General features: G+C 39.9%; 1 long non-coding RNA gene across 2 annotated transcripts; it reads left to right on the top strand.

Annotated features, from left to right (window-relative positions):
* The first annotated feature begins 301 nt into the window (after positions 1-301).
* Positions 302-5,806, top strand: LOC148222866 (uncharacterized). Of its 2 annotated transcripts, XR_015805269.1 has the most exons (3): positions 302-789; positions 3,415-3,495; positions 4,368-5,806. It is a non-coding gene; the product is annotated as an uncharacterized LOC148222866 (long non-coding RNA). The 2 variants fall into 2 exon arrangements; XR_015805268.1 differs by having other exon boundaries at positions 3,415-5,806.
* The last annotated feature ends 10,056 nt before the right edge of the window (positions 5,807-15,862 follow it).

The following is a 15,862-nucleotide window of genomic DNA, read 5'->3' as shown; positions in this document are numbered from 1 at the left end:
GAACCCTCAAGGATCATCAGCTCCAAGGAATACTTGATTTTAATACCAGTGCTTTTACACTTTTTAATATCCTACATCAGGACACTCCTTTTCAAGGACAATTACAGCAATAAATTCTACTTGCTTATTTAATTGAGGGTAATAACTTTTAATATATCCTAGCTGAAAAATAGGATTCTGAGCTTATTTGCCAGAGCACTGTTTAAGTCCTCCCCAAGTGTCTATTTTTATGCATGACATGTTCTTCTCATCTACAAAAAGGTGTAGCTACCACAATTTGAATCATTATGTAAGATGATGTTGCAATGCTCCAGAAAGACCTTGTTTTCCCAAGTTTTCTTCTTCAAAGCTGTCTGAAAGGAATTAAAAATCTCAAAGATATTTTTAAAATCTTCTCACATCAAAATTTTCACTTTACTGTGGATTTGAATGCAATGTGGAATTAGAAAGTAAACAATATGGTTTTTTATCTCCAAGCATCCAGCTCCAATTAAACACCATAAACTGAGCCTGTTGTACTCAAAGCTGACTAAATCAGGAAGGAAATGGACACAGTTGTGGAACTCTTAAATAAGAAGTTTATATTATGCTGCCAAGATCCTTTTCTGTGGGAGGAATTGTCTCAGCCTTGTGTCTAAAGGATAATGTGGACTTTTGTTGTTAATTATTATAATCCACAGATTTTTGGGATGTCGCTTTGTTTATGAAGTCTCTTATTAGGCAAAAGGTTAATGAAGATGTGACCCACTGCAAGCTCCTTGGGAAAAGCTCAGTTTAAGCCCTTTAAAGGTAAGAATCTAATTTCCTGTATCAACAGAAATAATTCAGGAATGTGTTTATCAGCTGTTCTATGGGCTGGGTGCCAATGAAAAAATCAAATACCAGGAGAAAAGGCTTCAATCAGCAGATGCACGTGTCCTGTGCTGAATTATGATATTCCAATGGCTTTTCAGTTTCATCCATTCCCATTCAAATTTGAAGTATTAATATTAATTCCAGTGTTATCTAAAGCCAGGGGGAGTTTGGCCAGGCTAACAGTGGAGCTGAGATAATGAAGGACCCAGGGGTTTGACCTGTGATTCCATGGATCCAACCCCTGAAAGGACAAATCCCCTACTCAGCTCTTTCTGAGCTTAGATTATGAGGTTTGGCCCATGTTAATGTCAAAGCCCAGGTTTGAGTTTGGAAAAATCCAGAAAGATGAAAGCAAAGACTTCAGTGTTTTCCACTGGACTTCAGTGAACCTGGGGCAGTGAGATGTTATAAGATCTTATGTGTATTCACATATTATTGCCTTCCCAGAGTTAATAGAACACCTGGCTATAGGAAAACTTAAAAACGGCTCTCTCTTCCCAAAGGAATCTTTTTTCCTGTTTTATCAACCTCATTACCATAGGAAGTCAGTGAATGTAAAGGAACTTTTCATGTGGGAGAAAGACAAAAACTGCTTAATTTCTTATGTTTATCAGCAAATATTGAAGCCTTCGTATCAGGGATTATTATTACCAATTTATGTCACTATAAATTTGTTGACTGAGAAGCACCTCCACTAGCTTTCAACAGGGTAATGAGCAGAAAGTAGGACATGGACATTTTCTAATTTATTTTTCTTTCTTATTCAACTATTCCATGCATGATTTGTTTCACAATTTCCAAGGCTATCAGAGGATAAAACAAATAAGGAAAGTCAGCTGCAAAAGCTGATAATCTATAAGCAGGATTATCGAAATTCCTTTGTATCCAGAAAACCTGAATTCCATGAAGAATGCTTGAAAGGCAGGGAAGTAAAACTCCAACTGCTGTGCAAGGCAGCTGAAGAGGAGCCTGCTGCAACCGTGACTGAGAGAAGCCAAACAAGCCCACAGAGCAGATGAAGGCAGTGTTAAATAAACCCCTCAAACAGCCTCATGCTGGGCCTGCAAGACTCTGCCTGGAAAGTGCAGCTCAGCTAAACCCACACACAGACCTGGCTTAGTCTCTGCCAATAACCAGTGGTAGATGGGTGGGAATGTCAGAACAAATTAAGTTGGATAGTGATTCTTCCCCTCTGATAGCTTCATGACTCCACATGCAATGTTTCACTCAGTGTAGGGTTAGAGTTCTGCTTTTCTGTGTTTTAATTCTGTCACTTCGTCCTGTTTCTCTTTCAGAGTCTGTGACTTCATTAAATCCCATATGAAGGGCCACTTGATTGTCTCAATATGTTTTATTGTACTTTCTCTTACAAAGAATCTCATCTGCAGCTGAATGATCCTGTCGTTCCCTGCTTTTTGCTCCTCACTCATTTCATGTGATCTGTAAATTCTATTGTGCTCAACCAAATTGCCAAACATCCCAACTGCATAAACACATATCAGAAATCCAGCAGGTGAAATGTGAAGGGCTGAGTTTGACTTGGGTTTCAGAGAATAATTTTACAGAGATACAGAATGTTTCCTGCTTTCCTATTTCTCTCCAAGAAAAGAGAAATTTTATTTACAATTTGGACATAATGTATTTATTGGATGTTTAATAATATTTTTTCCTTCTACAAGGAGAATAGTAATCTTTCATAGCAGTTTTATGAAGTAACAAGCATTTAGGAGAGTGTAAAAAAATTGAATTCGAAAACAAGTTGCCTTGACACTCCTAAAATAACAATTACTCATGGAGAACCATTTCAAATCAGTTTCTAATGGCACAACTCAGCTTGAGGTTTGGTGTGTGTTGAAAGCTGCACTTCTCTGAGACAAATATATTTTATTCACTGATGGGGAACAGTTTTGATAGAAAAGTAATTCCAGTTTGCAGGTTGCAATATCTATAGAATTAGAGAAATGTACTTGCTTAGAAAAAGACAAAGAAAACAAGAAAATGTAGGTTTTAGGCTACGATGACGATTATCTCAATTTTCATTGGAATTGTATTTATTTGTTTTATTAAATGGCAGTCACTTGGATCTGACAGTATCTGGGGATGCAATTGAGTAATGGAAAATTAAAATGTGCCATTTCAGCTACACGGGTTTATCTTCAATAATGGAACTATCCAAGCAAAACTTGCCTTTATTGAGAGTTTTGCCAGCAGATGGTCTCTGTCCAAAATGGAAACCCACTGAAGGAAGAACATTTTTTGCTGTTAATCAGCACAAAAGTTTTCTATTTTTTATGTCCCACCTTCAAGTCTCATTAAATTTCTAGAAGTCCTTTTTCCTATCCATTCACCACGAGAGACAAGGAATATCCAGCAGACATTTTCATTAGTGCTTGACCATATTTTATACTCATTTTTTCATGCTCTTTGCCTCACTATTAAGCAACAACACAGATTATACATAGATTAAAACCATCAGGTTTAATTAGACTGCTGATTAAAGCAAATATTTTCCTATGCTTAAATAAATAGGGCCATTAACACACAGCTTTCTGCTTGAAGGTGAAGACTTGGTTTCAGTCATAGTGTATTTGGAATAAAGCATGATTGAGATTTTGGAAAGGACAGTGATTTCCTGAGAAGGTGAGAGGAAAATTTCTCCTGTTACATGTATAAAATGCCAAGATATGAAGTGCAATATGCACCAAGGTTTGAAAGGCTGGAGAAAAAAACAGAATAATACTGAGAAATACTCAAGTGACATTGGCATTTTTCCTCCTGATTTTTTTTTTATTTTTTTAAGTTTTGTAATAAACAACATTCTTGCTGTAAACTGATAAACTACTGCAGGCTTGTCTTCTGAAGTTGTTCATAGAGAGCATTGGAATAAACCCTGCTCCTGCTTCCATCCCATCCATATTAAATGGGAGTACAGGAGCACAGACAGACAACAATCACACCCACACACCCCTGTGAAATTTCAGGTTATGAGCATTCCCAAAGGACTAGCACCAGGTCAAATAAAAACCTTTCATGTGTCATTTACTGGTGTTTTTCTCAGAGAAACAGCATTTATTTACATGAACATAATTTACAAAAATGGAAATTTGGTAGCAGCACTTGAGGCTAAACTGGGATGCGAAGCTGGTAATAAAACTCAGAGTAAAATTCTGTAATTAAAGCTCCACTGAGAACATGAAACAAATTCATGCATCTATCTTCAAGTATATGATTACATATGTCCAGTGTTACCTCATAGACATATGAGCCACCAAAATGAAATATCAGTGCTGCCTTGCTGAGTGAGGGAGAGAATTAAACCTTCATAGCTGGATTTGCCAGAGAAGAATTGAAATAAATCTCTTTAAAAGACATTTTAAGGACATAAACAAGTGTTGTATATACCCACAGCAAAATTAAATGTAAAAATGTATTGCCTCTGAGGCAGAACAAAATAGGTGCTTGCAGTGAACAATATTGCACAATTGCAGCATGGGCTTGGAATTCTATTTCAGGAAAGAAGCTTTGAAAAAGAAAAACACATTAATAATAAGCTGCTGCCTGTGATAATGGAAGTTTTGAAATCCTTGATTTTAGTGTGCCATGTAAGTGAGGGAAATCTTTATGGGCCTTTTTTTCCTCTCTTTTCTTATTTTATTTCACTTAGTGCACAGCACCAAAAAAAGATAGGAGCATGTTTCTTGGGAAATGTTTCTTTCTCCTTCTCTTCTCCTTTTCCTGCATGAGCTGATTCCTTGCATGCACGGGCAATGCATAATTCCACTGAACCAAATGGAGGAGCAGCAATTCTTTCTAATGATTCCCATATGGACAATAGGATCTGTGTCAGATGAAAGCATCATAAACAACATGACAGCACAGAACCACAGCAGATTTCCATAAAACCTGGTAATCATTTGCTTTTTATTTTATATTTGCTAAACATGCCCAGTGTTAACTCTTTTCTCATGCATTGCCAGTGAATGATTCCTGCACTGGAAGAGGTGAGAAGGAATTTCCTCCCTCAGGTTTGATGAACTCACATGTGGCTGAATTATTTGGGAACAAACACAGATCTTAAACCCCTCAAATATTCAGTCATCCTGCAACTGGCCATAGGAAACAGTCAAATGAGAATTCTTCCCATTTCTCTCAAAAGGACAAGAGGAAATGGCCTCAAGTTACACCAGAGGAAATTCAGGTTGGACACCAGAGGAATTTCATGATGGGAAGGTTTGTCAAATATTATCTGGGGCTGCCCAGGGAGGTGTTGGAATCCCCATCCCTGGAGGTGTTAAAGGAACACCTGGACATGGCACTCAGTGCTCTGGGCTGGTGACAAAGTGGGGATTTGGCACAGGTGGGACTCAATGGTCTGGGAGGGCTTTCCCAACCTTAGTGATCCTGGGACATTACTCTACATTTCTAGGATTCTTTATTGTACCATTGATGGATTGAGTCAAGTATTGATTTTGCTCGTTTTCTAATGGCAGATTTTCTGGTGTGAGAGATAATGAAGGGGAAGAATTGGAATATGCAGAAAAGCTAAATGTACATAATCATCCTGGAACTTCCCACTGTGACAGATTATCCTGATGCTCTGGAGCAGATGTACTATATTTACTTTAATATCTCCAAAACAGCATGGATACGGCGTTGTGCATTCTGCAGTCCCCATAGGAAATCATTCTAATTTTCCATATTTTTTTAGTTTTTAAAATCTTGGAAGACTCTTAATTTTATATCCACTTCTCCACCACATCAGTTTCTTCCTTTTTTAGAGTTGCTGTAACTCCTTTGAGAAGTGTCATATTCAATGTTCTTCCACTGATGAGAACTTTAATTTTGATTTTAATGGAGACTCCTCTGGTGTATGCAACAAGAATAATAATTATAGTGTGACTAAGCTTGCTTTCCTCCCAGACAAAAATAAATTTCCAAGTCTTAATTTAAACTGTTTTGTTTGTAAATTTATTAAATTTTGTTTGTTACAACTTTTTCTATAAGTTTGAGTCTTATATTTTCAGTTTGGGTGGATTAAATGGTTTTAATCCACACATGCATTCCTTCATGCTGTACATATTTCCCTCAGGAATACTAATATCTGCCAGTGGGGAATAACTGCTGAACAGCAGCTCCCTTTGTGCTGAGCTAATTTAGGAAGATATTCACCTTGCCCTCCATGGTGTTAAACCAACTGGTGGTTGGAAGTTTGACCTTTTATTTCTAAATATAAAAATAAAAATGTCAAGGCAGCTGTAGGGAACCCATTAGAAAATTGCCCTTCCTGGAAGACAAGAGAGAACAACCAAGACCTAAGTAGAGAAAATGCAAAATGCAAATTAATTGTCCCTTTCCTTCCTCTGCCTGTTAATAGCTGGTTAAGAGAATTCCAGACCCATTCCATTGTCTGGTGTTTAGCACTCACATGGAGGAACACAGCCAAATTCTTATTTAGGATGATCTCAAAGCATTGTCAATTGCACAAATTAATTAAATCCAATCAGGTCCCTGAAGAATCAGCCTCTGGGACTCCCGAGGCTCTTTGGCTTCATTCCCTACCTCAGTTTTACTTGGGAAATTGTGCAAAGTCATGCTAAATTAGAGTGGTGAGGCATCAACACAAGGCTGGGAAAAGCTATTGTAACAAAGATTAAACAGACAAGGAATGGGCAGGAATTCTGCTTGTAGAAACAGTGTGGGAAAGCCAGTGGACATGTCTGGGAAGGGACTTGAGCTGTGGACTTGAAGAGAGCTTTGAGAGTGCACTGAAATTACAGAAATCCCAAATTGTTGCACCTAAGTTCTTTCTCTTGGGAGAGCTGAAATCTGTACTACAAACAACAAGCAGTGGTTAATCACCATCATGGAATGAATGATTTTCTGAGGTGAGCCTCTGAAATCACAGAAAGATTCCACACATTGTCAACATATTAATCTGAACATTAATAATTGATATTTGCATCTTTTCTGTGCATCCTTTTCATGGTTATGTTGTCCAGGTAGGTCCCCTCAAGCTGCTGAGGCTGTGACTTCAGCCTAATCTGAAATTAGAATGAATTTTACACACTATATTTAAAGCTGGTGTTTGCACTGCCATTATTTTATATTCTAAACATAGGAGATACGAGTTTTAAAGTTGTATTTTCAGTCAGTGAATCCATTTGCTTAGAAGACTCTGCTTGGTGAAATATTGGATGAAGACTCCTTGCAACCAAGATGAATTAATTAAGGAAGAAGACCTGGCCTCACTTATGACAGTTTGTGAAGGGGCCCTTTTTCCTATGAAAATACTCACGTTTTAGAGACCAGAAGGCACCAGGTTTTTTCCAGAAGACAAAGAACCCTTGATCAGTTGACTTCCTCATTTATCTATGTGCTTTTCCTCAGCCATCTGCAAAAGAAGCAGGAGGCAGGAGACCCCTGACATTCCATAACAAACTACTTGTATCTCAGAACACGTTGTGTCAGAAACTCCTGTACAAACTTTCTGCTATGTCCTCATAAGAATTTTGTTCTATAAGTGCATCTGGAAGTTCAGCTGTTCCAAGGTTTTGTTTTTGTTTTTGTTTTTTTAAAATGAGCTTGCATTCATTGCCACTATAACGAAAACTTTCATGGTTCATTACCCCTGAGTGATAAATTTAGGCAGAGTTTTCATTTGTCTAGGCAGGAATATCTGAAATAGATGAACTGAGAACAAATTTTACTGTAGTTCATGTAGTACACCAACAGGCACTCAATATTCAAAAAGAAGTATTTTATATTTACAAATGCTGTAAATAGGCTGAAGATTTGAGACAATATCAATAGATCATATCCAAGCATGACTGGGTTGGACACTTATAGATTTTCCAGTTCAATACTTTGTTGCCTGACACGAGAAGCATTTTAAACACATTACAAGGGCTCTTTAACAAAATGCTGCATTATTATAGAGAAAGCTGAGACCATTCTCTACCTCACCTTCAAAACTGAGTTGTTTTTTTGTTAAACTTATTGTTTCTTCATTCTTTCAAAGCCATTTGCTTCACTCAGACCCTCAATATTCCTACTGTCCAGGCCACATGCCCTGGTCTCTCACCATTTGCAGTAACCTCTGACACTGCAAATATGAGAAAACCCCACCAAGAAAAGTCACCCTTTCAGAGGTTGTGTGGATTATGTTCCTTCACTGCTTATTCAGCCAAGTCTTGCCTTGCTTCAGCCCTTGCTCCCAGATTAGGAGGGGAGAGTCAGCTGCTCATGGGAATTTTAGGACCACAAAAACCACACTGGAAGACTCTTCTTGTGTAGGCAAAATGCCCTTCAGCGTTGTGTCTATTTAATCTCACGGTTTTGCACAGATTGAGGCCATCCTGGAGAAAACCCGGGGGTTAATACACTCAACAAATTTGTCCCTTGAGTTTCTCAAGCAGTCTCCAAGTCCTAAAAGGCTGAAACATCCAGGTAAATCCCTCAGATTCCCTACAAGAGTAAAGAATATACTGAGGAGAGGCTGTCTGGGAAGAAGATTTATTTCTACATGAGTAGGAGCAGCAATGTGCAGGGATAGAAATACATAAGAGATAAATCCTCGGGTGCAGTCTGAGATATGGGATATTTCTCCAGACAGGGAATTCTCAGCTGCCCTGTGCCCAGCCAGGTAGACATAAAGCTTTCCCTTGCCTTAATGGTTCTTTCTCTTGTTCAGCTGGACAGTCAACAAAGTGTTATTTTATAAGTTGATATAATTGTCACTCTTTTTTTGTTTTGAGGGGGACTATTGTATACAAGTAAGAAAACCTCAAAAATTAGCCAAGTGCCAGTCAAAAGCAATATTTTAAAATCTCAAAACCTTTTTGGACACAGGTATTATGTCCCACTCATATTTGCCATTCCTCTATTTCTTCCTGGTCGTCAGCTAATATCCAGAAAAATCACTTACCAAGTGCAACACCTGAATTATAATGTGCAATGGACAGAGGCTCTTCTACGTGATAATAAGGGTAGAGACTTAATTAGAATGTTGATAAAAGAGCTATTTGAACTCTCTTCACTTCTTGAAATTATTTCTCTTACAGCCTTCAGTGGGCTTCAAAAAAATCTCACACAATGTCTGGGGAAAAATCCCCTCATGGTTTGGTTTCTCTGATTTCTATGGCTGAGGGTAGGGAGGAGCAGTTCCTTCTGGGGTGGTGAGCTTTTCCTTGGAGAGATAGAATCGTGGAATGGTTTGGGTTAGAAGGGACATCAAAACCCATCTAGTGTCACCCCCTACCATGGCAGGGACACCTTCCACTGTCCCAAGCTGCTCCAAGCCCCATCCAGCCTGGCCTTGGACACTTCCAGGGATCCAGGGGCTGCCACAGCTTCTCTGGGCATCCTGTGCCAGGGCCTCTCCATCCTCACAGGGAAGGATTCTTTCCCAGTATCCCATCCATCCCTGCCCTCTGGCAGTGGGAAGCCATTCCCTGTGTCCTGCCCTCCATCCCTTGTCCCCAGTCCCTCTCCAGCTCTCCTGGAGCCCCTTCAGGCACTGGAAGGGGCTCTGAGGTCCCTCTGGAGCCTTCTCTTCTCCAGGTGAACACCCAGCTCTGCCAGCCTGGTTTCAGAGCACGGGGGCTCCAGCCCTTGGATCAACTCAGTGGCTTCATTTGGACTTGCTCCAACAGGCCAACGTTTCCAAAAATGTGGGCTACAAAACTTGATATCAAATATACAAATTCAGCTGAGTATTCAGCCAGACATGCTAGCAGGAATTACAGCAGGTATTTGAGGTCTTCTGCATGTTTTTTTTCCCGGGCCAGGTGAATGCATGTTGCTGGGATTTGGTGTGACTGGCTGCTGGAGGGGAAACATCAGTGTTTTGCCAGTTTGCTTAGAAAGAGCTGTGACAGCTGTCCAAACCAACACAGTCCTTCTCCTGCCTGGCCAAGTGACTCAGCCAGACCATGCCTATTATGTGTATTTATTAAGCTGCTTACACAATAACCAGCCAAAGGCTCTAATAATAAGGAGAAAATGGATTTCACCCATATGGCATTTTTCCTCTACACCAGTTACTTCAGGTGGAAGCATTAACAGGAACTCCAGGAAATACAATTACCAACCTTCCTTAATCTAAAGCCTTGATAAGCACAAATTAAAGAATTTTAAGCCTTTGTAAAATTGTATATTCATAGTCCCTGTGAATTAATCCTTTTCAGTGAACCCTCAAAAAACCCCTGCTAATTTAAATAGCAAGTCTGCAGAAGATGCCAATCCCAGTGGTGCAACATAATTTCATTAAAATATTGCTTTTGAGGCAGCACACCAATATTCTTTAACCTCGAGGTTCATTAAGTTATGATCTTCTAATAGAACTTCCTAATAGAATTCCAAACAGGAAGTAAAAAATCTAGGGGAAGGTGTAAAGAGCTGTGAATGGCACAAATCAGTGCTATGGATTTACAAGGTTTGAAACAGGACATTCAGGGATGATTCTTATAAAAAGCAGAAGTTTTCAGTGAGAAATAAAAAGGAAATTTATTTCAATCACTTTTTTTTTTTTTCCAAATTTTAAGCAGGTATTTTCTTTTTGAGCACTGTGAGTGTCACAAGTCAAGTGGATGAAATGAAGGAACTCCAGTGGACACAAGGCAAGCTTCTGCTTGTTGCCATAAGACTTCCCAGCAGGATTATGTGTCCTGCCATCCAAGCTTTGGGAATCTCTTGGTGCCAAGCAGTGTCTTACTCAGAGCTGCAGATCCAGAGGTCTTCTCTAACTCCTCCCTCTATCTATTTAGTGCAGTCTGTTCAAAATTGAGTTCTTAATTCTTTTTCTTTGTCACAATGATTGCAGTTTTATTTGAGCTGGCAGTTAGAGAAGGAAGGATTTCATATGGAAGGGTAGGGAAATAGCTGGATAAGAACAGAAGTGATAACTGAATTCAATCTCGTGTTCAGAGGGAGGTTTTTCTTTGTGGCTGTGCAGTTCCAGGCAGGTTTTTCCCCTAAATGAGTTCTGACAATGATCCAAGGGCTATTTGGAGGATGTGTGGATGGGAATATTGGGTGGGAAAATCCAACACTCATCACAAGAATCAGTAAGGTTAGAGAAAAGCTGGGATTGGGGTGGGGGTTCTGCCCCTCTGCCCTGCTCAGGTGAGACCCCACCTGCAGAGCTGCTCCAGCCCTGGGGCCCAGCACAGGAAGGAGCTGGAGCTGCTGGAGAGAGCCCAGAGGAGGCACCAGGATGAGCAGAGGGATGGAGCAGCTCTGCTGGGGGGAAAGGCTGGGAGAGTTGGGATTGTTCAGTCAGGAGAGGAGAAGTTTTGGGGTGACCTCACTGTGACCTTGCAGTGCCTGAAGGAGCTGCAGGAAATGTGGAGAGAGGCTGTTGACAAGGGGTGGAGGGACAGGACACAGGGAATGGCTTCCCACTGACACAGGGCAGGGTCAGAGGGCATAGTGAGAGGGAATTGCTCCCTGTGGGGGTGCCCAGAGAAGCTGTGGCTGCCCCTGGATCCCTGGAAGTGTCCAAGGCCAGGCTGGATGGGGCTTGGAGCAAACAAGTGGAAGGTGTCCCATCCCATGGCAGGGGTGGCACTGGATGGACTGTAAGGTTCCTTCCAACCTAAACCATCCTATGATTCAAGGATGGTTTAATTTTGTTTAATTTTGGAGTTACTGATGCTATTGCAGCTCTTCAAAGGGTGAAAAAGCTCTGAAAGAAATATCCTTGCACAATGTTCACTGATGGATCAGGTGAGTGTGCCTCAAGGAAGGCCATGAAATAATGTTCATTTTTACTGGAGTGTGCTGGGTTTATAGCAGGATTTTGGGTGCCTAATGAGAAAAGCTATGGCTGTGAGATGATCGATAAAAGATGAGAAAGATTTTAGGATTAACATCAGGAAACCTTTAAAAGGCAGCAGGAGAGAGAGAAAAAAAGACAACTTTCTTATGAATGTAAAATGGACAATTACACAGAGGAGCTATTGCTCAGGTGTTGCTCTGCCTTCGTGTTTTCTCTCTGCACCATTTTCCCTCTGCTCTGAACATTCAGCAAAAAATGAGCTCCCACTTCCTCAGCTGCAGAGTCTGATGGAGAAAACAAGACAATTCCTTTTCCTGCCTTGGAACAGTCATTGGATAACTCTGTGTCAATGAGCATTACTTGTCATAAATGAATTGTCAAAAAAAAAACATGGAGAAGATGAGGAAAAGAACATTGTGACAGGTGCAAAATTCCATCAGATACCTATTAGTGCCTTCTAGAAAATATTCTGATTCTAAGAGGGCATTGAAACCTGTGAAATATTATCATTGTCACTCTGTAACACCTGAGGATGTCACTTAACTCTCCTTTAACAGAGAAAACTCTGTTGATCTGTTGTAAAAAATGGTCAGAAATCACAACCAGTTTGCTAAATAAGGCCAACTATGTGTATTTATTCTGAGTGTGAATCAATTCTGGTTGTCCATGCTGCAATGCAGCAGTGGGAGGCACATATTTCAACCCATGAGGAATCATAAATGATTCATGCCTTCTCATACTTAGCCAGAACTCCTTAAGTTAAATAAATCTTCATTGACTGATATGATCTTAGAATCCAATTTGATTTTCATTGATGTAAATACTATTTAGCACCACAGAAGTCCGTGTTTGCAGCATTGCAGCAAATACAATAAATGAAAAGAAGGGGTTTATTTGAATCCTTCTGTTTCTGCCAGGAGTTGTACTTAATGTGTATCAAAAAAAACGAGCCATCATAAGAAGACAAAACGTAGTATTTTGTTTATCTCCAAGGGTGGTTGAAAATGCTATTGGAATTTTTTTTTTCTTGGTGAGACAGGTAGAGAGGAAGCCATGTGCCTTCCCCCATTAACTTTTAAGGATTTGTTCAGATATAATGAGTGTGGGTCCAAAATTTCTGCCACCTCCAGCACTTCCCTGAGAGCTAATCCTAACAGAAAGAGAAAGCCTTGCTTCTGCTGCTGCTGATCCTTTTGGATGAAGGATGCTCAAGAATAAATGAGTTTAGCCACAGAGATAAATGAGAGAATTTTAAAGAAGACTTTAAAGCATTAATAAATACATTATGTGGCATTCATTACTATTTAATCTGTAAAAAACGGAGACAGGAAATGCTGATCCTCACTGAATGGGGTTGTCTGGAGTGTTCAGTCCTCTGGGCCTGGGATGGATGTGTCTGCAGTGCCCAAGGACTGTCCCCAGCCTTGCCAAGCATGGAGCAGCCAGCACAGGGACCAGTGTCCCACTGGCTCTGTAGCTGTGGCCACCCTGGATTTGGTAAGTGAGGCACAGATTCAGCACAAACACAAAGGATTCTGTGGCACTTGGCTTTATTTCAGGAGATGGACATATTTAATTTACAAGGCTAAATTTAGCTGAAATGTTTTGGAATGGCTCTGGGTAAAACACACTCTTGCTCAGCCCGGCTTAGCAAACAGGAATGAACTTTGCTATCAGGAGAAAAATCCCTTTTTAAATAAAAGGAAAGGATCATCCAGTTAAATATGGTTTTAATATTAAACAGCTTCCTTCTGGGGGAAAAAAATGGAGTATTGATAATGTGGATCCCAGCCTTCTGTAAAGGTACAATTCACTGTAGACTTCTACTCTGAGCAAGTGGGAGTTAAGCATTAGGCAGCAAAATATTGCAGGAGGGAGATGCCACACTTCCAGCAAGCCAAATATGAAATAAATGGATGGTAAACCCCAACAAATCCCCACAGAATGAAGTTCTGGTTGTGCTACAAAAATCAGACTGGTTTCTGGGCACTACCTAGAATATTCCATGGGATATCACTTTTGAAATGTTCAGGGAATGGGCACAGCCCCAAGGCTGCCAGAGCTCCAGGAGTGTTTGGACAATGCTCCCAGGGATGCTCAGGGTGGGATTGCTGGGGTGTCTGGGGTTGGACTGGATAATCCTGGTGAGTCCCTCCCAGCTCAGCATGTTCTGTGATTCCATGAAGGAAGTTTACTGAGCCAACAGCCTTTAGCTCCCAGCTGGATGTGAACAAATGCTCAGGAAGCCACTGCTGGATTAGGGATGTTCTCTGGGGCTCACCCAGCAAACTTGGGAAGGTGGCAGCACAATGAATATGATCCCAATGGATCTCTGAGACTCTTCATGAACTAGAAGGGTTTCTTTTTTGCTTTGCTTTTATTAAGGCTGAGAATTATGCCCAATAGGAAAACATTGGTGGGAAGAAAAGAATTCTCAGATATTCACTGTTAGTGCAGCTTCCACTGTGATACTGATGATAAGGGAAGCAAAATATTCCATGGAAAATTTAAAAATTGATAAGTCTCCTTACAGATATATTTTTTTTCCCTGACATTTCTTTATTTACAGAAAGCGTTTGTTCCTTTTTTCCACTTTCCCAGCCAAGCCCAAGATGTTTTTCAGAATTAAAAAGTATTTAAAAACTGATATCCTCAAATAAGGTCTCATATTTCCATGTGCCAGCTGTCTGTATATCTTGTCATGCTTGAAATGGGTTATTGCACGGTGGTTAAAAAACTTCTACTTGTTCTGAAATAGACATAAAATTGTGCATTTGGGCAACGACTTTCATTTATGCTGCACATAATTATATTATACAAGAGTCAAAGCTAAACCTACACCAGAGAAATATCACATTATTAACAGTGGGCCTGTGGAACAACACCATCCTCTCAGCCTTGCCCTAGGTGAGAGCACTGAGGCTGTTTTCTTTCACTGACTGTTGAATAAAACCACATTTTATATTTCTTGACCAGCTGTTAACCTGCCCACTAAACCGTTCAAAAAACAAAAAAGCTTTTTGCTAAAACCTGGGGTCGGGAAGTTCTCCTTCTCTTCTGGTGTAGCATCACCCCAGCAGCACTGATTATTCTGGAATGCATCAGTGTGGAAAGAGAGAAACTCAAACTGGCCAAAAGGGCATCGAGTGGCTACTGGACACAGCTTTGGCACTTCCCAGCTGGGCAGCACCCAAACACCCAGAACAGAATCCACAGAACTAGACAGAGGATGGTTCCAGAGGTTTTAGGGAGGAAGATGTAGTCTTAGGCAAACTAGGTTTGGAAAAGAAATATTTAAGAAATGGAGGTCCTTGGAATCTGATTCAGATGGAACATTTTGTGTTATAAACACATTTAATGTCCTTGTTGAGAGAATCACAGAAAATAAGGCTGACAGAGACTTCACTAGGCTGAAATTCTTCAGTAATTTAAGAGAAATAAATACCACCAAGGATGCTGTCTTCATAATGTCTTCACCAATGTTTCCTTGTCCTTTTCCTGACTTACTTATCCCTGGCTGCAGATTAAGCCAATTACTCTTGTCTAATTCACCTCAGAAAATAATTTTTTCTTGATTTTTGCATCTTCTTGAATGTTTGCTGAATGTTTCCACATCTTCCTTTAGTTTTCCCTTGTCTGGGTTACCTTGGCTCTTTTAATCTCTCCTTGGAAGGTCATGTTTTCTACAAATTAATTATTTTTTATTACATATTTTTCTGCTTTTACATTTCATTAAAAATATGAATACACCTTTCCATTATAGATTACTTCTACTCTACTACCAGCTTCCTCCAGGGAGAAGAGCTGTAGTAATTCTTCTCCCACTCTTTCCACTTTCCTCATTATTGTACTTGTTTCATTATTTTAGATTTATTTTAACTGCTTTTCTAACCTCTGCTTTCTTTCCCCACCTTCTGTGGATGGCTGGGTGTCTTTTAAAGTTTTCTTTTCTATTAAAGATACCTGAGGAGTCAGCAGTTCAGTGAGCCTGATATACAGTAGCTTTCAAAACTTGGAAAATAAATTTGAAAGTGTCTTACTATCACTGGGGAAGGAAGAGTAGAGTCAGTCAGAGGAGTAAAAGTTCTGAAGGTGTGTATTTTATCTCAACTCTATCATTTTATTCCTTTCACACTTAGGATATTGCAATTTAATTGTATTTAAGGTACCAAATGGAGAGGGAGACTTAGAGAAAATTGAACTGAAGGCGAATAAAACTTGCACGTAGAG

Source organism: Sturnus vulgaris, chromosome 9 (assembly GCF_052056855.1).
Source record: "Sturnus vulgaris isolate bStuVul1 chromosome 9, bStuVul1.hap1, whole genome shotgun sequence".
Classification (NCBI taxonomy): Eukaryota; Metazoa; Chordata; class Aves; order Passeriformes; family Sturnidae; genus Sturnus; species Sturnus vulgaris.
This window is presented reverse-complemented; position numbering and strand designations above follow the sequence as displayed.